General features: G+C 46.8%; 1 long non-coding RNA gene across 3 annotated transcripts; it reads left to right on the top strand.

Moving 5' to 3' along the window:
* Positions 1 to 19: 19 nt before the first annotated feature.
* On the top strand, positions 20 to 26805 carry LOC119238621 (uncharacterized). Of its 3 annotated transcripts, none has more exons than XR_005123605.2 (4): positions 20 to 138; positions 7506 to 7860; positions 17828 to 18009; positions 19421 to 26805. It is a non-coding gene; the product is annotated as an uncharacterized LOC119238621 (long non-coding RNA). The 3 variants fall into 3 exon arrangements; XR_008554236.1 differs by lacking the exon at positions 20 to 138 and adding an exon at positions 145 to 4173; XR_008554238.1 differs by lacking the exon at positions 20 to 138 and adding an exon at positions 4180 to 6861.

Here is a 26805-nt window from a genome sequence, read left to right as displayed (position 1 = left end):
AGCTGTTAACAGCTGAAGCTTTCCCAGAGGATTCTGAACCATAGTGACAGTTGGCTGAGGACAGTGAAAGAGCAAGGTCCTGCGAATGGGTTGGTACTAAGAAGAAAAGACATGGGGAATGACCAACCTCAGAAAGAGGTAGACTCTCAGTCATAGTTGCTCCCAGCAGAGCATGCTGTGCCTTGTCAACTTTCTCAGCCATTCCCACATGCCTCCAAGAGGGCCTATCAGGCTCAACCCTTCAGGGGCCCAACATGAATCAGACATGGATCCTGCCCTCGAGGAGTTTATTGTCTAGTGGTAGAAAGTGCCAAGTACCATAGCAAAGGCAATTCTAAGGGCCATGGGGCTTCAGAAAAGAAAAGATGCAGGCTGAGCATCAAGAAGGCCTGCCAGAGGAGGTTGCATTTGAGCTGGACCTCAGAAGAAGACAGTGAACTTCCCACAGGCAGAGACTGGAGGTGGTGCTAGTTATAGTGATGGACACTGTGATCTTGGGGGGTCGGAGGGCATGGGGCGTGGGGTGGGCAAGATGGAGAAAGCTGAAGTAGAGGCCAAGGAGATTCTGGATATATTCTGTAGTAAGAGGATTACTTTAAAATTCGACCCAGTGCTGTCCCAAATAAAAGCAGGCCATTGTTTATAAGAAGTAACGACTAAAAGTTGAGAACTGGGTTTGAATGACAAGTACTTGCTGATGGTGCTTAGGCAGACCCTCAACCCTCTTTTCTATGAGTCTGTGATTCCCAGGGGGAGCCAATGGCCAACTTTTGGTCTAGTCAAGGTCTCTTCATCAATGAGTTCATCCATGCAGCAACAAGACTTTATAGTAGAATGGGAGATGGAACTCCAAAGAGTGAATATGCTCAGGACTGTTCAGTATGTCAGGTCAACGCCTGAATTTGCGATGTGTCAGGTCAACGTTTAGGTCACGCCTGCCAGCAAAAACAGTCTGGGTTCATGTTTTGAAGAGTCAGTAGGCAGAAGCGAAAAAGAGGAGGCCTGGAGCTGACACTGGGGAGGGAGAAGATGGTAAGGAGTTGCTTGACGAGGACCAAAAAAAAAAAAAAGTGAAGTAGGAGTAACTAGATGGTAATATAAAGATAAAAGAGGAAAATTATTTTTAAAAAATGCTATACTTTAAAACATTGAAGCTAGTTCCTTTCCTTCCCTTTGTTGTCGTTTTAGAATTGTAGTCCTGTTTGGGGAGTTTACAGAAGCGAATGCTGTGAGACGTTTTGATGGGGAAATCATCACCCAAATGTTACTTTTTAAAATGCTTGTACAAGACTTTCAATTTTTTCTGTAATCTTGGGTGGCATCAGACCCTTTGAATTTTTAAGTCTGAACATAATCAGTATTTCCCCAGGATTCTCATCATTCCCAATGGGCTGAATTTAGCCAGCAGGAACCGCAGCCTTGGAAAGACAAAACAACCCAGTGACATTTTATGGAAAAGAAGCTGGCAGATCAATCAGGTGTAGTCAGTCAAAGGATGAAGGGCAAAAGACTCCACCCGAGAGCAACCATGTCTTGGATGGCCAGATAAGAAAAGGCAGGCAGATGTAGTTTGGGGTCAGCCAGGGAAGGGCCAGGACCCTGCCTAAGGCCCCTGATCCTAAGACCCCCTCAAAGGAGGTGGGGACATTCTCGGCTTGGCCTGTTACATACCTACATTGAGAATGAGGTGAAAGCTTCTTCTCAACAACTTAGGAGGGCAAAGGCTAAACTGACCTAACTTGGACAGGCGGCTTCGTGCCCTGTCAGTTTTATGCTGCGTCCTCCCCGTGCGGAGTGCGAACTGCCACAGACGAGCAAACAGTCTCAGGGTAGCGGGGGTGGGGAGGCGCATGACCAGGGGAAACACAGACAAGTCCAGCGTGACAAACTGCTTTGGGGATTTTTCTATCTATTCTTTCAGCCCCAAACTTTCCAGCTTCTGCCTGCCTCCTGTTGGTTGCCCCAAAAGTCCAGCTTTCCCCCAAACCCAAGCAAAATACCTCTTGACCTTCGATGTGGCAGGCCTCTTTGGATCTGATTTTTCTTCTGCCAGCTCCACACTCTGATCTGGCTGCACAGTCTTCCCTGCGAAGGTGGTCTCGTTTCTTAGCTTTCTGTTCACTTCTCTTTGCTTCTTTTACCTTCCTGCTATTTTATACCCTATCACACTTTTGGCCTTCAAATGGGTGTCCAATTCAGTTTGTCTCCTACTATTGTTTTCTGTTTCTGGGGGAGGAGGCTGATTTTGTTAAGGAAAGTGTTTGGGTCTTAAATAAAAAAGTTAGTTGTACTAATTGGAGTTCCCCGATCATTTGATACACTAAAAGGGCACAGAAGACACGTGGGACTTGGAAAGGCAGCAAATGTCTGTAGGAGAGAAAAGCAGCAGGAGCTGGTTCCCAGGGCAGGGCTGGAGCAGGAGCTGGCGGTGCTGCCCTGTAGGCTGCAGGCCTTAGGAACAGCGGGAGGTTTCGGGCTCCAGACATGACAGCTGTGATGGGAAAAGGTCCTTTTCAAAAAATCTTATTCCTTACATACTTCCCTGTCTATTGGCAGGGGAGCCAGGGATCAAGTTCATCCAATGCACTCTTGAGCGACTCAAATCTCCACTGCATCTGACCATCTGCCTGAGAATGAAAATAGCCGAAATGCACCAAAGCGATTTTCTAGAGGTTTAGCTCTTAATGAAAACAGGCTGTTTGCAACTCTTCTTAGTTGTTATTTGGGGTGCAAGCACAGAGCACTCAGTAATTTATGTAGAAAAATGTTGGAAGACACCTAAGCAGCCTAGACAGGGAGCTGGTTCCATTGAGATCATGGACCTGCCTTTTAAGGACTCCTTAGGGGTCACTGTCTCTGTAAGACCCTCTATGGGTTTCTCTGAAGAAAAGGGTCTAAAGATTTCTACACAAACTGGGCTCAGAACTTCTGTTGGCTCAGGACTCCCAGGTGGACTGACAAACAGGAGGAGCCTACTTACGTGGTTTGGTCAGTCTTGCCTCATGCACTGCTTCTCCACACTCCCTGCTGCTCTCGGCTCTGTCCTCCTGCCTTCACACATCTGCAGCTGCATAAATGAATGCCTTCCCATCGCCGTACCTGCCCAGCAGATTCCCACTTTTCCCATGAGCCCAGCTCAAATTTCACCTCCTCCATAGAACCTTCCATGACTGTCCTGTTGGAAGTTAACTTTCCTTCCTCAGGGCTCAACAACCATTTGGGGTTGACAGTCCCCTAAACTCTAAATACTGGAGACGCTTATTAGTGAAGGTCTCCTCTCCCCCCCTCCCCCAATTAGATCATAAACTAGAAGTGAATGGAAGATTATTGAGCCTCCAAGGTTATGATAAAACTGAAAGGTGGCACTTGCTTTTATAGACGTTAAATTCCTCTGAAGGGATCTATTGCTGCTCTCTTGGGTGGACGTGCACGAATGGGCTCCTCGAGGTCTTGTGTTTGCAAAGGCACAGTTCTGCAGCTGTAGGACTTGAGCAGCTGTGGCCAGGCAACAATGACCAGATGGCCCATCTTTTTTATTCTCCCAACTGACTTGATCAAAGGCCACCGTGGGAACAGCTCTGTCCTAACAGCCACTGACTGCTGTGGAGGCAGGCGTAGGGGAGGAAAGACAAATGTCAAAATTCTTGGATGATCCTGGATAGCAACTAGCCAGCTGGGGGGTGCAAATGAGTGACAGAGCCTTTCACCTCTGGAGTCAGCAGCACGCCTGGCTGAATGGCAATGAGGCCAGCACATCTGTCAGCTGGACAGCAGTTGCTGTGAATGAATCGCCTTTGTCCCTTGGGGCAGGGACAAGTGTCTTATTTATTTGCTCAACAGAAAGTCATATAAACCATGGGCCAAAAAGAAGCCCTGGTGATTTCGAGCCCAGCTGCCTTCAGACTGGAGATACTACCACCAGTGGAAAAGCATACATGGGAACTTAGATGGAAGGGGCCTCTGTTAACAGCAGAAGGCGCCTCACCTCTCTGAGAAGTCTTCTGGGCAGAGGCTTGAGGGAGCCAGAAAATGCCTCCTCTACATGGGGGCTGGCAGGGGATCGAGTCACCTCCTTCCACAGCTCCCCACTAATCCCATGAGCAAGCTCCATTTGCAGTTGGCTCAGGTCTCATTTTCTTATCTGAACTAAAGTATTGATCCATTGTCCCTGGGGTGAGTCTTTGCCCCAGACCCAGCTCCTTTTTCTCACTTCCCACAGACCTGCTGGTTCCTTCTCAGCAACAGCTAAAGTAGGACAATGATCATTAGCAGTTGAGATTTTTGAGTCAAAGCTCAGAGTTCCTGAGGAAGCAAGGATTCAGGGTTTTAGAAGCAAATGATACACATAGTTGACAGGCAGAGAAAGGCTGTTCTGGACCATAGTTCAATAAAGGAATCCCTTGAATTTTGTCACAGAAATGGCAGAGCTAGAGGAGTCCTTAGAAACCATCTCTAGTCCATTTTCCCCCTGCCTAGGCAATGGTTTCCTTTCCACAGATGAGAGAAAAGTGGATGGTAGTTAGGTGTGAGAGTCTTTGTGCTAGGAACTGAGCCAGGACCAGAAGTCCTGATTCCATATGAATGTTCTTTCCTCAAAGATCAAGTAAGTTTCAGAGCCCTAATGTCCAATGTGACTGTATTTGGAGAAGGGTTTTTAGGACGTGAGAAAGAAATTAAGTCAGAAGGGTGAAGTCCTGATAGGATTGCTGGTCTTACAAGAAGAGATATTCTCTTTCCTTCTCTCTCTCCATCACCATCTCTTCTCTCCCCACCACCACACACCCAGGAAAAAAGCACACAATGAGAAGGCAGCTGTCAGAACGACAGCTCTCCCCAGAGCCCAGCAACGCTGGCGCCCTGATCTAGGACTTCCAGCCTCCAGGACTGTGAGAAAATAGTTTAAGTCAAAAAAAAAAGAAAAAAAGAAAAAAAGAGTTGTCAATTTTAATATCACATGAACTTCTAAAACCACAAGCTTGTTATCTCCAACTAAACAACTTATAACTACAGGGTGGTTATATCATTTTTCATCATCACCCAAGGGCACAAAGGATAATAGAATGTCAATAGGATTCATCAAGCTTACATTCATTTCTTACACATTTTCCACGGCACGGGTTCTGTAAAATTTTATTCTACAAACTAAAAAAAAAATAAGTAAGCCCAAAATACATAATAACTTAAGTGGTATTTGGGCTTTAAATCTGTCTATCGTCAATGGACAGGTAACCATATGCTATCAGCTTGGGCATAAAATCACGTCAGTCAGGAAAGACATCCCAGCCTGGGGGGAAGTGGAAAATGAGGGGGCTTCCAGGTCCTTCCTGGTTCTTGATGTGATTCTTCTAATACCTGCTTTGCTCTCTGGGGTCAGTTCAGTGTTAGGGGCAAGGAGCTGGATTTAGAAGATCCTTGCTGTGCCTCTACCTTATTATTCAAGGCCCAGCTCAAATGTCTTCTCTGTGAAGCTTTCCTGGGTCCACCCCATTCTTCAAAGAGGCCCCTGCATTGTAAGGCACCACAGCGCCCTGTTCACAATGTCCCTCACAGTACAATACAAGGTGACTGACAACACTAGGCCTCTGCTAAGTAGGCCTCCAGGTATTCTTGCTTGCAATTCCTAATCTTTAAACCTCCAAGGCTTCTATGAGAATTTTTAGTGCCAATCTGGAGAATTGGGTCGCCTATGAGGTCTGGTTCACTAGAGATAAGATGCCACTCCCAAGGGCGGGCATTCAATAGGGAGGTGAGGGAGGGAGCAGAGAGGCGGGGGCATTTGCAGGAAGGTTTTGTTGAAACTGTACAGGCTGAGATAGACTGTGCGAGCCTGGGCCTTGGAACTGACCCCTGGGTCACTGGGAGAGAAAGCCCCTGTGGGAGGGGACTGAATGGCTGCAGCCACAGTGGAGTCCAACAATCAAATCAGCTTTACACAGTTGAGGCAAGGGGTCATTTTTCCGAAGAAGAAAATGGGCTCCATGTACTACCGGGTTAGCTCCGCATCCTGGGCCAAGGCTGTCTGTTTGGCTGTACTGTACGTGTGCCTGCTGGCACAGAGGGGTTGCTATGCTCCTGAGGGAAGGGCATGTAGATATGGGAGGTGAAGGGAGAGGATGGTTGAGCAGTTTGGGCCTCTCTCCCAACTATCTCGGCTCTGCAGCTAGTTGGTTCTGTGGCCTGCTGGGGAATCTCCCTTTGAATGGTTTTCAGAATAATAATGGACAAGATGACAAGACAATTTAAAGTTTCTTCCAATTTTAAAGTTTCAAGGCCTGGGCCCCCAGGGCGACAGCTCAAACCTGTTCACTGGAGTCTTTGGAGGGAGGTTTACACACAAGTTGTCACTTGGTCCTATTGGAAACAGTTGTGTCAAAAAGACTTGTCCTCACCCTCCTCTTTAAGGTGGATCTCTCAGGAAACAATTCACAGGTCAACTGATACACTGGCATGAGGTTGTAAATCCTAACCAGGGAGACCAAACCAGAAATGTCTTTCCTTGGGTACTCAAAAATACATCATTTAAAAGTTTTTAAACTACATTTTGCAGGTACATATAAACATTAGTTTCTGAACAATGGTTCACGATAAATTTACAAATCGGGCTATGAATAATAAATGTTGGTACTGACCAAAGGGGAGACCCTTGAGGACAGTATTTCTTTCTCTTGCTAAGACATTAAGAGAAATCCCAACCACTGATCTATTGTTTCCGGGTCAGCAAAGAACATTGTAACAGCAAAGAGGATTAAACCTCAGCGTAAGGGACAGGTCTTTATATTGAACTTCTCTACAGAAAAGCTCCTCATTGAATTTTAGTGAGAAGGTCACCGTGGAAGACCCTGGCCCACTGACAGGCCCTAGGTATGATTCGGTTTAGGGGTGACTGTGTCATTTGATGTAGGTCAACAGATCCACACTGCTGCCGCCCTGTTCTTCTGGAGACTAGTCCACATGAGCAAAAGTGACTTGGGCCCTGTGTGCCACCTTGACTTGGGAGAGGGACAGTTGAGGACGCATACAAATCTGCAGCCAGCCTTTTCTACTTCCCTCCAATCCCACAGGGAGAATAGACTCTTCCTCTGCACCTCAGATTCTCTCAAGGTCTCTTCTACCATTACCCCTGCCCAGAGGGTTGCTGCTAGAATCAAACCTGGAGTCTGCACACCCCCGCACCCTGCCACCTCCTGTCGGACATGGGCCCCTGCAACCTTGGCCCTGCTGCTCTGGAAATGTGTGGACTTTGACCTGCCCCCTCTCACCTCCTTGCTGCCTGGCTTCTAGCCTCATCTCTCTGGAAACAATTGACAAATTGAGTAGCAACTTGGTGAAATCCGAGGGCCTGTCCTTAGTTGTCCTCAAACTCAACCTTTCTAGGATCTCTTAAATGCTCCCTGTTCCTTGAAGCGCCCTTCCCCTGCCTTAGTTGTCTTGGCCACTTTATTTATTTATTTATTTTTTTTGCTGAGTCACTTCTCTCTTTTCTCCCTCTTCTCTCCACTCCCCAGACTCCTCTGCCGCGCAGCTTTGTGACCACTGGTAAAAGCAGCTTTCCCAAAGCCAGCCAGGCCTGGAAAGGGTGGCCTTGACTGGGTTTGTACGTCATCAAATCTTCCCAGAAAATGGAAGCTGGAGACTGCCTCCTTCATGTCTGGAACCTCGGGGGAAGCCCCAGGCTTTGAGTTTGGACTCAGCTTTTCCATTTTCGCCAGCACTTCTCATCTGACACTGGCTCTCTGTCTTCAACATCAGCGCTTTCCCACAGCCTTCGAGGAGTGAAGCTGTCTGTTCTTGCCTCTGAGGACTGGGATGTTAAGACAAACACAGGGTCTCCGCCTTCACAGGGGTCCCCAGCTCAGAGAGGTAAGGGGAGGTTGGTTGCTGGACTGACACTTCAGTTACATGGAAGCAAAACCACGTGACAGGAACTCCTCACCAGAGGGGCAGCAGGTTAGGGGAGTAGGTGCAAAGGAAGGGCCCTGATGGGGAGTGGAAAGGAAGATTCCAGATGGGAACTGAGAGGAGTGTGACCCGATTAACTGAGTAACATGTTGGCTCAAGTTTTCCCTGGCCTTTCCGAATCACCCTGGCATTATCAAAGAATAAGGTGTAATTCTTCTTGGAGTCAAAAGCATTTAGCAGCACTTCACAAAAAAAATTCTATTGTAAATATTGTGCCCTACCTCAAAATTAATTTAAAAAAAAAAAAAAAAAGAACACTGTTAATTCACTCCAAGCCCACTCAGTGGCTAAAGAATTTAGAGTATTCCGTTAGAGAGCTTTCTAATGAACAAGTAACTCAATTATTCTAGTTTCATTATACAATGTATCAGACATTCTTTGGCATCAGAGAATTAAAGCACATTTTCTCTGGCAATGGCAACAGTATTTGATTTGAAGACTTATCCTATACAAGGGGCTCTTGACAAAATACAGTTCCATTTAAAAAAATAAGGGTTTTCATATGATTTAGCCTCTTGTAGTTTGGCTCATTCAATGGGGTGTTTTAGCGCAGGCTTGCTCATTTCATGTTTTAAAATAATTTGTGCAAATTCCATAGATGCCACTATTTTGCACCAGGAATTGAACTCCCAAGGCTGGTTCCCACAATTCCCACAGCAGATCATCTAGGCCCCTCCCCTCCCCCTCATTTATTCAGGGCTCCTCTGGGGCCTGACCTTTCTATCTGAGACCAAGGTCTGTGGAGCCCTCAGGCCCAGCTCTGTCGGCATGCTGCCTCTGCATACTGGGCAGAGAACCAGAGCCCCTGATCTTTGGGGACTAGGCCTATGACCAGACAGAGAAAAAGAGAGCTGAGCTCCACCCATGCAGAAGGACCCCAGCCATTCTCCCAGTGTAAATGCCTAAGTAGGCTCCCCACTGACGCTGACTTGCTGTGCAGTTCAGAAAAAGATGTCCCTTCTGGAAGGACACAAACTTGGTGTGGAAGCAGGGGCGGGATTTAGCTGGGATCTTGAGTGAAGGGGGCTTCCCTAGAGAGACCCCTTTCCGATGCAAAGGCTGAAGAAATGGGCAGAGGCCAAGGAAGAGATTCAATCTATAAAAGTCAGATACCATTTGCCAGTTTATGAAAATCCTGAAAGCTTTCTATAGATTTTGGGTCAAAAGGGCCCTTTCATCTGGGGACATTCATCCATGGCGGCTCTGGGTGGAAGGGGTGGGGAGGGGGCGTGATATCCTAAATTTCAGCATCCGATTTTCTTTCCTAGGCCAGTGATGACTGCAAAATTACTACCAGAGGGATGCCGGGGCAGAAATGGGAGGCGGGGAGGAAGGGGTGTTTGAACTCTGCTACTAAAATATGATCTGTTCTGGCCAATGAATAATCTGATTGGGGATGATTTCCCTCTGTGAGCATCGCAGGGATTGAGAGTTGAGTGATTAAATTTGTGGAATCCAGTTGTTAGACTGGTCCAAAGAGGTTCTTCCCCACCGACCCCCACCCCTTCCAGCTCTCTCCTCTTTTACTGCCAAATTTCTTGAAAGAAGAGTCCACACTTGCTGTCTCCATAGCTCCCCTGCCCCCCAGGGAGGGACCGTGGTTACAGTTCACAGTCTTTATGTTGCAAGTTGGTGACGCTGCAGACCTTTTCCTGGCCTGTCAGCCCAGTTGTCAACGTGAAATGCTTTAAGCTGACAGTTTCTCTCCTGTTTTTACGCTGCCCTCCTTGAACTCCAGTTAAATGACCCTCTCCTGGTCTTCCTTCTACACCCATGGCTTCTTTTCTGCTTCTTCATTAGTTCCTAAGCCTACTGCATCCTCAGGGTTCCTGCCTGAGCTTTTCCAGCTCTCCACCTTCTGTGTTGGAGATTTGATGTATCCTGAGGGATTTCATTATACTGGCCTTGCCACTGACCCCCAAATTTGTATCTTTCTGCTCCTGACCTATCTCCAGATCTCCAAGCCCACATTTCTAACTGCTGTCTGTCCTGCCAACCCCTCAACATGTTCAAAACCATCATCTCCCCTTTCTCCCCCTCGTTTTGCTGCTCCTTCTGGCTTCTCTACAGTACAAAAGATGAGGATTTGGGGGGGTCACAAACCAGATCCTAGTTCTATACTTAATCTGTGTAGCCTTTTCAAGTCTTTTTTCCTCATGTTCCATGAATGCTACCAATGCTCATTCTACAACAAACACTTGTTGTTATCATGTTATAAATGATAATGGCCCCTTGTCCATTTCTTATGAGCATGAATATTTTCCCTTTAAAGTGGGCCTGCCTCATTTCTGGGAGGTTCCTGGGAAACCCAGCAGGAAACTCAAGTGAACAAACTCTGAGGAGTTAGAGGGTGCGGTGGGCTCACAGGGGCCAGGACCAGTGAGGGCAATGTGGGTGTACAAGACTCCTTTCAAGTTAGACAAGAGCAGGATGCTTGATCGCCCTGGGGAAATAAGTATATATCCCGAGGTATGAACGGAATGTGGGGGATTGGGGTGCGCGGGGGTGGGGGAGGGGTGGCTGTTGACTGATATGCTTTTTGCCCCAGGGATGGATCCATCATCTTGTTAATAAGATTGGAGCCATGGGCAGGGGCCTGAAGTCTATCAGTGGGCTCACTCTTCCTAAAGGCCAAAATCCAGTGTTCAGTTTGACCCACCCTTTTCTCTGTCAATAAAAAGGCCAGGATCTTGCTCTTGAGCAGCATCTTGCATCCTAATCCTGTCCATGATTCCTATCTCTTTATCAGTGTGGTACTGGCAATGCAACAGGGCAAGACTGCTCAAAAGATGGTCTTGTTATTATGTAATTGCTTAATGTACTTTCTCTTTTCCAGTACATCACCATCACCAAATCCATGCCATTTCTGAACCACTTCTCATATGGACTCCCTCCTTTCTACCTTAAGGGGAAGTTACCTGGGTCCAGGCAACCAGCCTCTGATATTAGGCTCTGCCCATGCAATTCACCATGTGCACTGGCCACGGCTGCCTAAAGCCCAGTTGTGAGCCTATGAATCCCCTGTGCTCAAAAACCCTCAGTGTCCCAATAACCCTGATGACACACCTTGACTTTCAAGGTTTTTTGTAATCTGTCTCAAACCTACTATTCTGCCAAATTTAGGCAGGCACAATCATAAGACAAACTGGGACCTCAGTGATACCGAATCCGGGAGAGGGTGGCAAGTGGCATCCGACTTCCAGAGGTTGGGGATGATGTTTTTTGGTACCTGGTGATCCTCAAAGTGCAGCAGAGATTTCACCTGCACCCCGATGCTGGGCTCTACTCTGGGGGCAGAAGCATGACAGGGTCTTTGCAGAGGATCAGCCTGCACTCAGCAGCTCAGAAGTCAAGGCAGCTCTACAAGGATGAGTCAGAAATCCAGAGAGCTGTGGGAAATGGGAGGAAGATGGTGGCAACCCCAAAGTGCAGTGCAACAGAATGGGGGGTGAGGGAGTGGAAGAAGGCAATGCTGTGATCCTGGACTTAAGGCAGTAAGATTAATTCTGGATTCTGAAAGCAGAACCTCAGGTGTTTCTTTCTGTTCCCTTCTGGCTTTGGGTGAGAATCTTACAGATAATGTTTAATCGGTTTGACACACCTTCTTTTAAAGAAACTGAATCTCCCTCCAGAAACATTGATGAACAGTCTACCAGCTGTTGAGAATAAGCTGCCCACCACTGTCCAGATGCTGACTCACTCCTAGAAGCTTCTATGCAAAAACCCATAGATTCCTTTCTGAACTTACTCTGTTTTAGATTATTAATAGCTAACATTTACTGAGTGCTTACTATGTGCCAGGCACTGTGCAAAGGGAAACACATTGCCTCATTCCCAGGTGGTTCCTGGGAAACTGAGCAGGAAAGAGAAGTAAATAGCTTTGAAGAGTTAGGGGAGAGTGAGCCCAGGAGGGCTGGCATTAGGGAAGACAACTGGCATTGAAAAAGATGCTTTTGCAGTTCAACCTCAGCTTCACCCCTGCTGTCTGGGAGCCCTCCACTCAGTGGGGCCTGAGGTTCAGGGGCAGGCTGGTGGAGGAATGGCGGGACTGTTCATGCTTGATCCTCACCAGCCTCTGCTGGGTCTTGTAGCACTGGTCTGCTGTGTAGGATATTGGCGGGCTGGCAGAGAGACCGCGCCCTCTATTTTCATTTTTATCCAGAGTGTGTTAATCCTAAAATTCCTTCAAAGGGGTAAGGTTTCACTCCCTGATTCACTGGGAAAAGGTTTAAAAGGCAAATAACTCTGTGGAAGGTAACAGGGGTTGCTTCCCATTTACATGGAGATGAAGGACTCAGGAAAGTTTTCTGGCAAGTGGGGGAAGAGGATGCCGAGGGCTCCTGGCTGTCTCGAGGAGAGTGGGGAGAAAAGGGGCACAGTGGGTTGCTGAAGGGACTGTAAGCAAAGCTGCCAACAAAGCATCACAGAATGCCCCAGAGCACCCACCTGGCTAGAGATAGGATGCTGGTTTGCAGCCTCGTGTGGGAAGGTGGAGGTGGGGTCGGCGGGGCAGGTGCAGGGGTGCCCTGGGACAGCTGCCCAGACCTGCCCAGAACTGTCCCAGGATCTACTCACTCATCAGTGGGGAGTGGGGTTTGGGGGGAGATGGGGATTTCCAAATTCATGATTTTTGAAGGAATTCTCTTGAAATGTTTTTTGGAAATGTGCATACAGTTTAACAAAGCATTTGACATGTAAAGATTTGTATATTTAGTGAAGCACAAAGTCAGTTCTCTTCACTGAAAAGAAAACCTCACAGACAGCAGGGCTGTCCCAGACACTCAGCGTGTCTGACTGTCAGAGGCCTACCTGCACCTCCACCACCTCTTCCATAAAGAATGTCACTAATCAAACGTTCTATTCTACGTCAATAAGCCCATTTTAGAATACCCTCCCCCCGCCCCGACTGAGTTCACCTTTCCATTTCTCTTGACAGTGCAAGAAGGAAAAGGGGAACATAAGTGTGTGTGATTGGAGGCAGGGGCGTCACCTCTGTATGGCAGAGCTTCTGTCGTGCTGAAGCTGACCAAGAAAGACTGGGAGATGGTGGGGCCCTCTTGTCAACCGTGGGCCTGATGCTGAGTGCGGGGCTAGGCGGGAGGGCAAAGGTCAAAGAGCAATTCCTGGTCTTGATTTAAACAGATGGGCAGTGCCATCGGCTCAGGAAATGGGGCTGGTGGTGTCCCAGCAGAGCAGCAAAGCAGAGACCGGCCCCAGGGCGGCGGGTGGCCATGGTGACTGAGAATGGTCCAGCAGGCAGGCGGGTGGAGGTCAGGTTTCAGATCAGGGCTTCTGTCTCCAGGAAAGAGTGGGGATGGAGGGTGAGGGCAGAGGCAGTAAGGAAATAAGAGCAAAGGAGCAGGCTAAGAGAGGGCTGTCTCCATAGTGGCTCACAGGCCAGCAGAGGCCACCCGACCAGGAGGGCCGGGGTGGAGCGCTTCCTAGAGAGCACGCCCAGGGCACAGAAACGAGGTGAATGGCAAGGGGGTGGGACTGTGTGGAATCTGTCACTTGAGTGATAACTGTGGAAGAGTTGGGGTGAAATCCCACATACTAAGGCTCAAATGAGATGATCATGGATGGCCAGGGAATTGGTACAATGCTTGGGATAGTGGGCAGTGTAACGGCTGACTGAACAAAAATTCCTTCCTAGAGATGGGTTGATCTGGGTAGAACAGAGAACTCCGAGAACCCGAGAAGCACCAGGGAGGTAAGGTCTGGGGACATGAGGAACAGGGGTGAACGGTTTCTATTATTCACGATGAAAGAATTGAGCCCATGGCTAGGAAGACAAATAAGACATGGTCCTTACTCTTGAGAGGTCTGCAAATTTTTCGGGGAGATAGGCTGGGAAAAATAAGAGATTCCAGGGCAGTAAGAGGTTTCATCAAATTCTTGGTGCTTTTAAATTATTACACAAAAGCAGCTTTCTATTATTACCTACTCCAGTAATTCCAGTAATACTCTTTAGCTTATAAACACGGTCATCGATGAACTATCTCACTGAAGCTGTGAAAGTGTTAACATTGCACCTTCGATCCGCACTCCTCCCTGAAGAGGTATATACCCAGGCTTTCCTGTTGGCTGCCAACCTGGACCGACCTCGGGTCTACCATTAAGCAGAGTAGCAGGTTCAGCCTTGACTCAGGAATACTACGGAGTTAATTTATTCATGACTTTGGAGGTTTTAACGGAAGGACTGAAATAGAAGGATCATCTGAGAGCAGGGCAGAGGCCTGGTGAGAGGGCTAAGTTAGGGGCAAAGGTGTTTGGGCCCAGGCAAGGAGGAGAGGCTGGGGGTCCTGCGTGGAGCAGGTGGGTCACCGCAGACCTGTGGAACCAATGCCTGAGCTACAGCTGCGGGGAAGCCTGAGGGGGTTCACGGCACCCTGGAGGAAGCAGTGCTGGGAAGAGCCCCAAGTTCATGTGAGCTCAAGTTCCTGGAGGCTTTAAAACCTCCAGGTTTTAAACCTTGATTTGCATCGAGGTTCACATTGCTTAGCAGCGCCTCTTGGAAACAACGGTGCTGACCCCATGCTGGCCACAAGCCGCCTTCTCTCTCGTCCGGGGAGCTGCTGTTGGTTTTCTTTCCTTCAAGAATAATTTTCCATTATTTTGACTGGGGTTGGTCCTGGGGGACGGGGAAGGACAGGACAGGCATGGAAGAAAAGACAGATACATTTTCTAGCTCATTCCCAAAGGACTATTTTTTGTTTGGAGTCAGTTGGCTGACCCATGTGCGGGAGGAACAGGTGGTGACAAGCCCCATTCCTGTGGATCTGATCTGTCCTGCCCTCTGCTGATGTTACCCTTTCTATAAAAATGCCAGGCAGGATGAATAATAAGCCTTTTTTTGCTGGAGTCATCCTCAGCAAGACTGGAGCAGCACCTCCTGTCTCTCCAGAGACTTCCGGAGGTGTATTTTGAACCTGTCATGGCTCACCTCTCTCCAGACGTCCCAAACGTTAGGTGTCAACAACTCAGCTGCATACAAGCTACGGTCTTCTGTGCAGAGACCCCTGCCTCTTCAGGCCTTCTGGGTGATTTTCATCTACCTGCTTGCCTGCTCCCTGCTGACACATCAAGTCTCCTAAAGAATGAGAAACAGTTGGGAAATGCTGACTGGGGAGGAGGTGACCATGTCTGCAGTGAACACACCAGGGAACATTTGCTCTCTGGATGAGGACCCCTTACACAGTGTGCTCGGGGCATGCCTGTGGTCAGGGCACTCTTGGCTTCCAAACATGATGTCCTGAGCGCAATGAGAAGCACTTTGTACCCTGCTGGATGAAGGCTGTGATTGGGACAGGAATCCACCTCTGAGGGGGAAAACAACCAAAACAAAACAGATGCTCTGAAGGCAGAGCAGTTTAGTTCAGTGCTTCTTGGCCTTTATTTCAACTCATCCATTTGAGTGGCAGTGTATGGAGGGCAGCAGGAGGGAGGGCATTACTTACAGAGGAGAGGTGGCTGGGTGGGACGTACAGGTAGAAGAGGGAGACGGGAAATGGACTCAGAGGTGAGTCAGAGATTGAGAATGGAGGCTCATTTGAGAATTTTGCTCAGTTTAATTGCACTTTGCTAAGAGAAACCTGTTGGCTTAAAACTGGGGTACAATTAATTATTACCCCTAATTTTTTCTCTTGATGATCACCGAGAAGATTCCAGATTTGGTAGGCTACTGTGGAACCTGCTCAGTGTGAATATTAATGTATGAGTCTTGTGGGGACACAGCGCAAGTTCAAGAGGACCCTTGGTTTCTGTTTCCTTCCACATTTCTCCCACTACATCACGTTCTCCTTGTTCCCATCCCTCTCCCCAATCTTTTTTCACCCAGCAAATTATTTAGCAGATGGATATAATTAATACCTGAACACTGTCAAAAGCAGTAACTAGAGGTAAATTATCAGCAACGAAGGTCAACTGGGGCCAGATTATCTATGAGAAGAACATCATGGTTCTTTCTCCAAGCAAAGCAGTGAAATTGGGCTGTGTGGTGGTGCTTATTAGGCTGTGCTCTTTTGTTATAATAATTACTGAACAAATTGCTATCCAAGAGCTCCTGCCTTGAATGTCTGATAAGATGAATTGGGCACATGGTGGCTGGCGGACTCTGCGTTGTGCCTTCGACATGTCAGAGCAAGGCGTCTCCTCTTAGAGGCCTTCCTGGGGGCGCTGTTGTAACCCCCAGGGGCAGGCTGGCTGGCAGAGTGCCAGTATAAGCAGAACATTGGAACTTTGGTGTGGGTAGAAGTCATATTTCCTGTGGCAGGGCAGAGAGGGTAGGGAGAGAAGGGGTGTCCCGGGAGGGAGAGTAGGGGTGTTCCAGCAGGCAAGAAGGGGTGCATTTTCCTGGATAGTTGGACCAGGTCCACTGCTGGTGACGGGTGCAAGGATGAGTCTTTCCTGAACACCCAAGTGACGATAGATTGTGCGTGGCCTTGCTCTTTAGGTAATTATTGGAGAACTAGTGGGTATGCATGTGAGCAAGTGTATCCCCTCATGGTGGAATACTACTTGAAAGAGGCGCAGAGTGTTTAGAGAAATTTTTTCTGAGTAGAACTGTGCTGACCTGCACCAAAGCGAAGGATGAAATGTGACAAGGCTTCCGTCACTGCCAGGGCAAGGTAAGGCCGGCAGAAGGAGGCGAGCTTCCCAAAGGCAGCAATAACCACGTGTCTTGGAGTCTGTGATCCGTTGACTCCAGTCTCGTCTGTCTCTGGACTGAGCAGGCTAGATGTCCCCTTGGACCGCGACCAAAAGGTTCTCGCGTTCTGAGATGCAGTTAGCACGGGGGCAAGCTTGGTTGTAGTTCCTGGGGCCAGGAGGAGCAACGGTGCCCCGGGAGAGCAGGTTTTTGCCCCTTCACCCCGTGCCTCCCAAAGTTGCCGTGGAGTTCAACTCGAGGCAGTTGGCTTTGCTGCCTTCTGCAGTCCAAAGCCCCCACCCTTTCCTAGTCCTGCCCGGGCAGCGTGGCTGGGGCGCCTTCTCCAGGACAGCCCGTCCTCTGCTGCCCCCTGGTGTTCCAGCTTCCATGACTAGCTTTCTGTCCAGCACATGGTTACTGGCAAGGCAAAACAGTATGAAAAAGGCACACTTTTTTTGCGTGTGTTTGTACTGGTAGAACTTCCACTAGTTCTTCGAGGGAGCATGGACAAGTCCTTCTGGAGAGGACTCCAAACGTCTGAAGCAACCTTCATTCTTATCTAGCAGGTCGTGTTCCTCTAGAGGCAATGTGTCTTCTTTGGAGAACAGCTGCCTGGAGAATTAGGAATAGAGTTGCAAGTCACTATACTAGATTCTTCCCAGGATAGGAAGGAGATCTTACCTCCCAGCTAGAGGAGGAGGCTGTGTGAGCCTTTTTTAGAAATGGTGTCTTGGATTTTCAGCTGCGAGAGGCAAGGCCTGAGGGTATTTCTGGCAGCTGGCAGAAGACAAAGCAACAGGGTTTTGGGGTACTCGGTTGGGAGTGGCATCAGGGGACACTAGTTTCTGCAACAAGAGGCACCTGTGGTGGCAGCTACTTCCACATGGGACCTCCAGGGGCTTGATGTCTATGTATCATCTCCTTGATCTGGAAGCAGGTACCCACTGTTCTGGGTTCCCAGCGGTTTCCCCATTCTTGAGACTGGGAGGTGGGGCTTGTGTGGGCTGCTCAGCTTCCTCCCCGCAGTGGCAGGGTCAAGGTTGTGGAGCCACCGTGTTCCATGTATCTTAGGACTAGCGGTCTGCCCCAGCACAGGGCCCCAAATCGCACTGAGTACTCCTGGGCACAAACAGTTAAATCTGTGCTAAAAATTCCTTGTAAAGCTTCAAGTTGGGACAATTGCAGGCATAGCCCTCACGGATCCAAACTTGTTTCCTCCAGCCACACAGTGTTGACAGCGTGGCGGGTCCTTCAAAGACTACTGCAGGGGAAGCAGAAGCCTGCGGAGGACGGTTATCCCGAATGCTGCCTGGGATAGACGCTCCGACGCCAGAGCAAGTGGCCACCGGCAGAGGGCGGCACAGAGACGGAGGCGTAGAAAACCCAGGATGGATGGGCAAAAGGTACAGGCTTTTAGCTTTAGACGGCGAAGCCAAACACAAATGTCTGCAAAGCTTGCTCTTTCGGAGGAACTTGCAAGGAAGTGCAGTGGCCGGCAACAGCTCCTGCCCCTTGCGCACATCCTTCTGTTCCTTTTCTCCCGTGTCTTAAAACGGAGCAAAAGCACTTGATCGTTTTCTGAACGGAAAAGCACCGCACCAAGCACTCTGAATTGGGGAAAGAAAAGTGGAAGGTGTTTCATGGACCCTTCTCCCTTTGCTTCCCTTCCTCTCTCTCGTTCCTTCAACTGGAATTTCCTCAGAACCAACTATGAGAAAAAAAATTATTTTTCTCTTGCCTTTTTCTATTCCTAACTCCTCTATCATGGACCCCTGCCCTTTCTGCTTCCATTTCTCTCTCTCTCTCTCTCTCTCTCTCTCTCTCAAAATAAAGAGAGAGAGAGAGAGGCATCAGAGAAATTTGGAGGCTTAGGAAGAAGACAGCATCTTTAAGGGGAAATGCATGCTCAATCACTCCGAGTTTCCTCTCGGACAGCCCAGCGAATGCTCTGCATCCATTTCCCTTGTAGCTTTGGTTGGGGGAAGTCAGTGTCACATTTCCTTTTGTAATGAATTTCTGCTGAGTATTAACTCCATCCCAACTGTGCAGGCTTTAATTTTGTAAGCTCCATACACCTTTAAATAAATTCAAACTGGCTGTGGGGCTTTCATCCACTTTGTAAATGAGTGCTAGGGGGACGCTAATCTGACAGTGATCAGAGCTGAAGAGTGAAAGAGCCTTTCCTCCTCCCTCCTGACTCTGCTACCCCAGCCTGCAGCCCTCCCTTCTCCTCCCTTGGTACAGTGTGGTCATCCCTGGATGCTTTACCAGTCGAGCCAAAGACATGAAGGGCTTCTATAATAATGCAAGTCTTGGAGGTTAGGAAAGGAAGAAGAGAAGACCCTAGGCCCTCTTTTTACCTGTCCTGATAGTTAGCAGCAACTCTTTGATCTCGTATTTGCTGTTTGCTTCTCACCTAAGATGGCATCAAGGAGACCCACCAAAGGATGGTGGGGAGGAGCCGGGGAGGGGAGGGCGAGACGGTGGGGGAGGGCTGTTATGGGGCTGGACAGTGCATAGGCTATGCTCACCCTTATTTCGCCCTCAAACATCTTTTACCCTGTCAATAAGCTTGGGTTGCCTCCGTTCCTCTGACTCTTCCAGGAATGTAAAAAAGTTTTCATTTCAAAACTATACTCCTAAGATGCAAACATCTCTGGCAGGGTAGCACTTAGGTGACAGGTAAACTGAGGGCAAAGGGTCTCAATGGACAGCGTCACCAGGAACAGGCAGAAGAACCTTAACAGCAAACCTTACCTAACTAACCAGTTGTGTTTACCCCTATTCCTTGGGTACTGCCCTATCTGTGTACAGGGGAGAAGATGAAAAGCAGAAAGTGTCTTATCCAAAAACACCCTCCCAGCACGTATATACCTGGACCTAAAGGGGTGATAACAACTGTGCACACACGAATACATCCAGCTGCAAGCTAAGCTCACATAAGATTTCCAGCTAACAGTTTCAATGTTTCTTTGGAAGAGACTACAGAAGCTCCACAATTCCCATGGCTCCATACTCCAAACTGCACTGAAGTTCGCCTGGGACAGGTATATATTTATGTGTCAACCTGTGTTCCCACACTTGGCTAGGACCCCAGCGACAAATCCAAGTTTCCCAGAGCCTCGCGACGCTGTAACTCCCTCGCAGGGAATCTGTGGCATTACTCTCTGTCCACGGGAGTGTACGAACAGATCTTTTCTCCTCCTCATGGTCAGTTTTCTATTTGTGATTAGTAATTGGCTTCTCTTGGTACGTTACGATCTATTACAAAAGCCAAACATTTAGAGGGCAAATTGGAATGACAAAATTTGGTTATAATTTATGTTGGCCCCTGACATATATATTTTTTTAATGATTTGGTCTCTAAGCAACTGATCTCTTAGCAACAAGAAGCACCTTTATAAAAGATGGCACACAAAGAGTGATTGCCAGAAAAGCCACCCGATTCTTAAACAGCCGCGCATCATTAGCAAAACTCACCATCTCCGAGTCCCAATACTAGAAGTGACCAGCAGACCCAGGTAACCTTGATATTTGCACATTTTCCTGGAAAAAAAAAAAAACTCATGCAATTATTGAACAGAACAAAATTCTTTGAAATATGTTCTTTTTTTTGAGGTTTTATTAGTTGGTCTTGGCTAACTTTTAATAGAATGTATCTGTGAAAATGACTGTTTTTTTTTTAATTGGACATAAATTTTGTGATCAGAAAACAGTAACTCAATATTTCATTGACATGAGGATGGAAGGGGGAAACAATCTATTCTTTTCAGAGTTTATATCTGTAGGTTTTCAGTTGAAGGAAAAATCAGAACTGTGGCAAAATAGAAGCATGCAGAATGCCACCCCGAGTTTGTGCACTTCTAGGGGGATAAATGGATGTTTTCCTTGTGTATTTTTTAAATTGTTAAAATATTTAAAGAGTAGCAAAATATTTTACTTCCAAACTTTAGACAGTGTAAATGCCAGCAGCCAGTGATGAATTTTTGTTGCAAATATTCAAGGACTGGCTTTTCTCTCTTTCATAGCACAAAAGCAAGCATTTTTTATTCATTTTCATTGCCATAAGAATAGGTGCATTCCAAAACTAAAATAGGCGAAATTCCAGCCATGTGTAACTTGCTTGCTTTTTTCAGGTACTCAGGAGTTGCAAACTTAAATGTCTTTCTAGAAAATTGGAGTTTATAAGGAACAACTGTTATTTCCCCTGTACCCCCTTCAAATGAGATTGTAATTATAAACCCACTTGGGGTGCTCAAAGTACATAAAAGGAGATGTTTTATGAGAGCAGAACAAAAGTCTCCTTAATCAAGCTTGGAAACAACGTTATGTAGTTATCACAGATCTAAGCACACAGGCTTTAGAAAATTGCAGTTTTAATAAAGACAAGTTGAGATGGTGCTACTTTTGTCTTTTGGAAGCGTTGCTCGTAGCACTTATCTTTAAATTGAACTGTATGCTAACATCTTCGCGGAACAGGAAAAATAGGATACTTTGTCTAAATACAAAGCTTGGCAATGGGTCAGAGCACTCAAAATTAGGACAATCCCAGAAAATACGGGTCTTACAGTTGCTCTGCTAAGACAAAGCTCCTTGTCAGCACCAGATGATTACACTTGATTTTAAAATCTGCTTATGACTCGTGTTTCTATTACGGCTGTCAACTTCAGGCAGAAGGAATTCCTTCTTGAGATTGCTTTGCTTATAAGTTAGCAACTTGGATATCTAATGTTGAACTGCAGAACATTTTTTTTTTAAAGCAATATACTATGGAAGCACAGAGAAACACATAGCTTTCTCCTTTAGAACTGGAGATTTTATGTACTTCTGTTACAGTGTGGTTATTATTGTAGAAAACATGTTTGTGGCTTTAAGGAACTTGGATAAATAACTACAAGATATAACTGGTGTTGACTGTGTCTGGATGCATTTTCAGTTTTAAGTGTGTAATAGTCTCCTAAATATGAAGGGAATTAAAATAAGCAAAAATATAATATATAATACATAGATTATAATATAATACATAAGGCAAAGATATATAATATAACATAATATACAATATAAACAGTAACATTTATACTGTAAGTGGCAGCTATATTTTTGCGGTGGTTCTTTAAAGATTTTTCAAACCCAGTCTCTGCTCTTTGAGGTTCATATCTTCTAAGTTTTGTCTGTGCAAGGAAACAAAGGGGGCCGGCAGCTCAGCTATCTTAACAGTCCCTCTGAGCAAGATGGACAAACAATTGCAAGATTTGAGATTCACAGTGAAATACTCTGAATAGACTAGTCACTACAGATTAAGCCAACTCATCTGGCTGTGTTGGGATTAGTTACATTTTAGACAGACAGAAATACACAAACACACACACACACACACACACACACACACACAGAGTGGAATGGTCTCAGTATAATTCATCAATTAGGAAATTTTTTAAAAAGTATAGCTTTAATTTCACAAATGAGAGTTTCATTCACAGTCCCTATTTGTATCTGAAAACCCCAGACAAAATCTGAAGACTGGGGCTGGGTGTGGGGGTGAAGGTAACAGCTGTCAGATTCCCGACCACGGTCCAGCTCTGCGGGAGAGCCACGCTGCAAAGGGCTCCATTAGCGAGTTGAAACGATCAGGCAGGAACTGGATCCATCACTACGTGTTTGGTCTTTGAGCAGAAAAGTTTAAGCCTCCTAATGAGCTGTGCTTGGGATAATTTGGTCTTTCTCCGATGGGAGGGAAGCAAGGAAAAAGCCTCAGGAGCAGCCGCGATGGGCTGGGCACGTGACAATGTGCAGCTCTGTTTAATCCCCACAGCAGCCGGGCAAAGGCATCGGGAGTTCCCTTTCACGTGCACAGACTGGGTTCAGCAGTTTGCCAAGATGTCACCTAACTGCTGAATGGAAAAGCTGGGATTTCACCCAGGGCCAGCCTGGCTCTCCCAGCCGATGTGCTTTCCTTGTGCCACAGTGGAATAAGCAGCTGTTTTAAACTGCCACTGAAATAGTCCTCCTGGTCTTAGGAAAGCAAAAGTTCTGAGAAGTTAAGCCAGCAGTGGTGATTCAGGCATCTTCTGACAGAAGAGACTTCTTAACCACTTTTTCTGTGGGCCGGGGAAATTCAGATGGTGCATTTTCAATGGCTGCCACTGGCTGGGAACCACAGGCAGGCAGTAGGCTGGACTGGGGCACAGTGACCATGGGGTGTGTTCCCATTCCTTGCCATGATGCACATCCCAAGTGAGGTGGGGTAGCACTTTTTGAAGTACCCTTTCTGTGAGAACAGAGTCTGAGACAGGGCTCCCTGATTCCAGAACAAAACAGCTGGGGGACTGCACAGGTAGAGAGGAAGCCACACCAAGATCAGGACCAGGTTTAGTGATAGGCTACCACATTAAGGTGGCTAGGAAGAAAACCCAGGTGTGACTGGGTCAAATGGGGAGGGGGGTGTGTGTGAAATGACGCCACAGAAAGCAGAGCTTTCTCCCAAGGACATGTCTGCAAAGTTGCGGGACTGAATTGCCTTCTACCTCCGAGAGGCTTTGGTTCTAAAGCCTCTGGTTTATGTTTTCACCCCTCTTCAAATATACCTGACAAAAGGGATCAGTCTTAGAGGGGGGCTTTTAACAAAACTTCCCTGAAACAGTTTTTGGGGTAGAAGCCAATTTTAGAGGAGTGAGGGCCTGGGCAGCCACGTCTAACCCTGAAATCCCTCTACTTGTCCTATTTGATCCTGACATCAGTTAGCTCAGACATAAAATCCTTCCTGAAAGGTCAATGCAGGGGGCAGGAACGAGGGAGCCCACATAGAAAAATCAGACAATAAACCTTTTCCCGCCCTACAAACCTTTTCCTGCCCTACAAATCATTCCCCGCCCTGCAAACCCAGTTTCCCACCTAATCTTTCCTCGTTCTATAAAAGGACATCTCTCTCCCCCACAACGGGCATGACTTTTCCGACCACTGTGGGGGTTGGTGAACCTCGCCTGGGGGCACAATAAAGTTCCTGCCTGTTAGAAACTTGGCCTGGCTCTCCTCTTTACCGCGCCTATCCTTTCACTTCCTACAACTGAAAATATAACATATGTAGACACATAGATTCTAAAGTGTGATACAGATCTAGAAAAGTTTGGGGTCAGAGGTGATCTGCGATGAACTTGGTGTGATGGTCAAATGAACACCAGTGGCTGCTTTTGCCTGCTGCACTTGGCTAACACTCCCAACAGGGGGAAGAAGTGACCTCCAACTTCTTTTTCCAGCCCATCCCTGTTGGGTCATTCCTCTGGGTAACCCCTTCAACTGTGAGTTAGCGAACTGATGGACAGCTTAGGAAATCTGAAAAGAAGAATGCATAATAACAGGCTATATTGTTGCCTAAAAATTAATCATCTGTGCAAAAATATTCAAGCCATCCACATGCCCCTCCTTTCCTAGGCCCTAGAGTTCCTGTCTCTTGTCAGATATGCCCCCTCTGAGTTTCTGCCTGGTGTATGGCGCTATGACACAGAAGGTGGGTGCCAAGAGGTCACCTACTGGCCACAGACAGCACACACCAGATGCTCCTCTATGCAGAGAGGAGTATCCTCATCTGCCAGTTGGAAGTGGACCACCCAACTCATACAAGTCAGACCACTCTTGTATGTGGGAGCTGACGAAGCTCATTTTTGACTTCCCACTTCAAGGTGAGGGAAATGAGTAGAAATGATTTTTGCAAGGTCTATGCAGCTAGTCAGAGAACTAGAGTTGAGTTCTCTTGACTCCCAGTCCAGTGCTCTTTCATCTGTATCATAAGCAGGATGAAACCTGAGACGAGGGCAAGAGAACAAATCATTACCCCTACTTTACAGATAGAAAGACTGAGGGCATAGTTCAATTTAGGAACAACCACCTTCCAAAAACAGGAAAATCAAATTTGTGGAAGTGATTTAAGGACTCCCCATTAATAATTTTCATTCTTTCTGCTACATACAAATATGCAGATTTCAGGGTTACTGTGATCGCTCTGAAGTGTGCCAAAGCCTATTCAGTCTGATGATCACACATAACTCTCCCCTATATGAAAAGTAAGAAAGGGGAGGGAGAAAATGGTTCCTACCTCTATGAAGCAGAGTCCAAACAAGTTTATGCATTTACAGAATTCTTTTAAAAGATAAGGCAACACATAGCTGCATGTCAGATGTGTCACAGGAAGCGCCACTGTAAGCAGGAGTCCCTTGTGGTCCTTGTGGCTATTTCTCCCATGGGAGCAAGATCTTCATTCTTGTAAAGTATTACAGTCCCCTACGTGAGGATGGCACTGCCCCGGAAGACGCCCTAGCAAGGATGCCCTGACATGGAGAAGCAATAATAGGAACTCCATGGTTCTGATAACCATTCTAAAAACTTAAGTGGAGGGTGTGAGCACACAAGGATTGAGTGGGCTATGAAAAGTTCTGTGCTAGGGTATTTACATCAGTTTGCTTATTTAATGCTGACAACCAATGATGAGTCAGTATTCTGGGTACTGTTTTCCAGATGAGGAAGCTGAAATTCTTGTGCACTTAGAAACTTATTGAAGAGGGCAATTTCCATAAATTGGTGTCTATATATTCAACATATATTTTACTGCACTTAAACGACTATCTCATACTGGACTAGATGTCGGCAACATATAGAGTTAAATAAGACACATGGTCTTTATCTTGAAGTAGGCTCACCACCTAAAGATATTCAGTTAATGTGGAAAGCTGTTTGCTAGCAAATTGAAAATAAGATATTAAGAGATTTATTATATGTCTTATATAATAAGTAAATCTCTTATTACTAAGAGAACATACACCTTGCAGGTTAGACAGGTTTTAGAGGAAAAAAAAAATCCTAGGATAGAAAAATGCAGGGGTAGGGCTTAAAATGAGGAGGGGAGGGGAACTAAACATTGACATTCATGGCATGTAGAATAAAATGGGCAAAAGCATGGAGGGGAGAATGGCCATATCACATAAAAGGGCCAGCAAACCTCATGTTTCTTCTCTTGGCTGAAGGAGTTCCATATTGAGGGATAATACTGAGAACGAACTTGGTGACACAGGATGCTGGTGGAAAACCTTCAGGGCCAAAGGAGTTTAGATTTAGTGAACAGAAAATGGGGAGCCAACACACAGTTTGCTGGCCCAGACTGCTGGTGTTTAGCTATTACTAGATTGTGGGCTCTTGTGACAAAAAGTACCAAAAGAAAGGTTTTTGTCCTTGTATCACTGACCCTGAGTGGGGGACACTGTAGAAGACCGGAACTAATCAAGAGGAAACTAATCAAGAGGGAATGGATACAGCCCTGGCCTGGCAACAGCTGCTGCGTAGGACAGAGCCCAAGGCAAGGCTAGCTCAGAGCCACTGTGCACTAGGTCTGGTGACGAGGTAGAAGCAAAGCAGGAAAGAAAACAAACCAGATGGTGGTATTCCTAGAAGTGAAAGGATGTTAGGGATTAGCTATCTATTTGGTAGGATAATGATGAACTTACTTTTGAATGAGGTGTAGATATCAGAAAAGCACCCATCCAAATGGAGGCATTGCTTGGAAGTTTTAAATATGTCCCCCAAAGTACAAATCAAAACAGACTGGGTTTAAGGAAGGGTTTGTTCTCTTATGAGAGTAAAAAGGGTGTGGAGGAGATCAAAGTGTTTTCCAGATGCTCACCCATTAGAATTCCTGCTAACTTAATGGTTTTGTGAGGAGAGTGATGCTATACTGGAAAGCCCGTGAAGCTGAGGGACTAGCCCTCTGGGCAACTGGCAGATCTGATGCGGGGTCTTGCTCCTACTCGTGTCTGAAGGATTATCTCTAAGAATGAGTGAGAAAATGGAGAAGACAAGAACTCAGCTGTAGACTGAGTGATTCTGGGCAATTAATAAGGTATCAGGATGAAAGGCAGATAAAAGGTGCACAGAGTCTTTAGATGATAACAGAAGCAAACTGGGTCACAGATCTCCAAGATGTTCTATGCAAAGGTAATAGAGAAATCATATAAATGCTTAGACTTACAAACAGTTCATGAGTGAGAGAGATGTCACTGGTACTCTCAGAAAGCAGTGTGGCTGGAACAGGAAGCTGGGGAACCAGATGGTGGGAGGCGCAGGGTGGACACCCAGCAAGTCCACATGCTAAATGAATGTAAGGCTAGTCAGCCTAAAGGTGTGACCTTCAGCAGAAATATATTTTGAAATCTACC

This window comes from Talpa occidentalis, unplaced genomic scaffold, assembly GCF_014898055.3.
Source record: "Talpa occidentalis isolate TD23 unplaced genomic scaffold, MPIMG_talOcc4v2.1 talOcc4.11, whole genome shotgun sequence".
NCBI classification, from domain to species: domain Eukaryota; kingdom Metazoa; phylum Chordata; class Mammalia; order Eulipotyphla; family Talpidae; genus Talpa; species Talpa occidentalis.
Note: the sequence above shows the minus strand (reverse complement) of the source record. Positions and strands in the feature narration are given on the sequence as shown.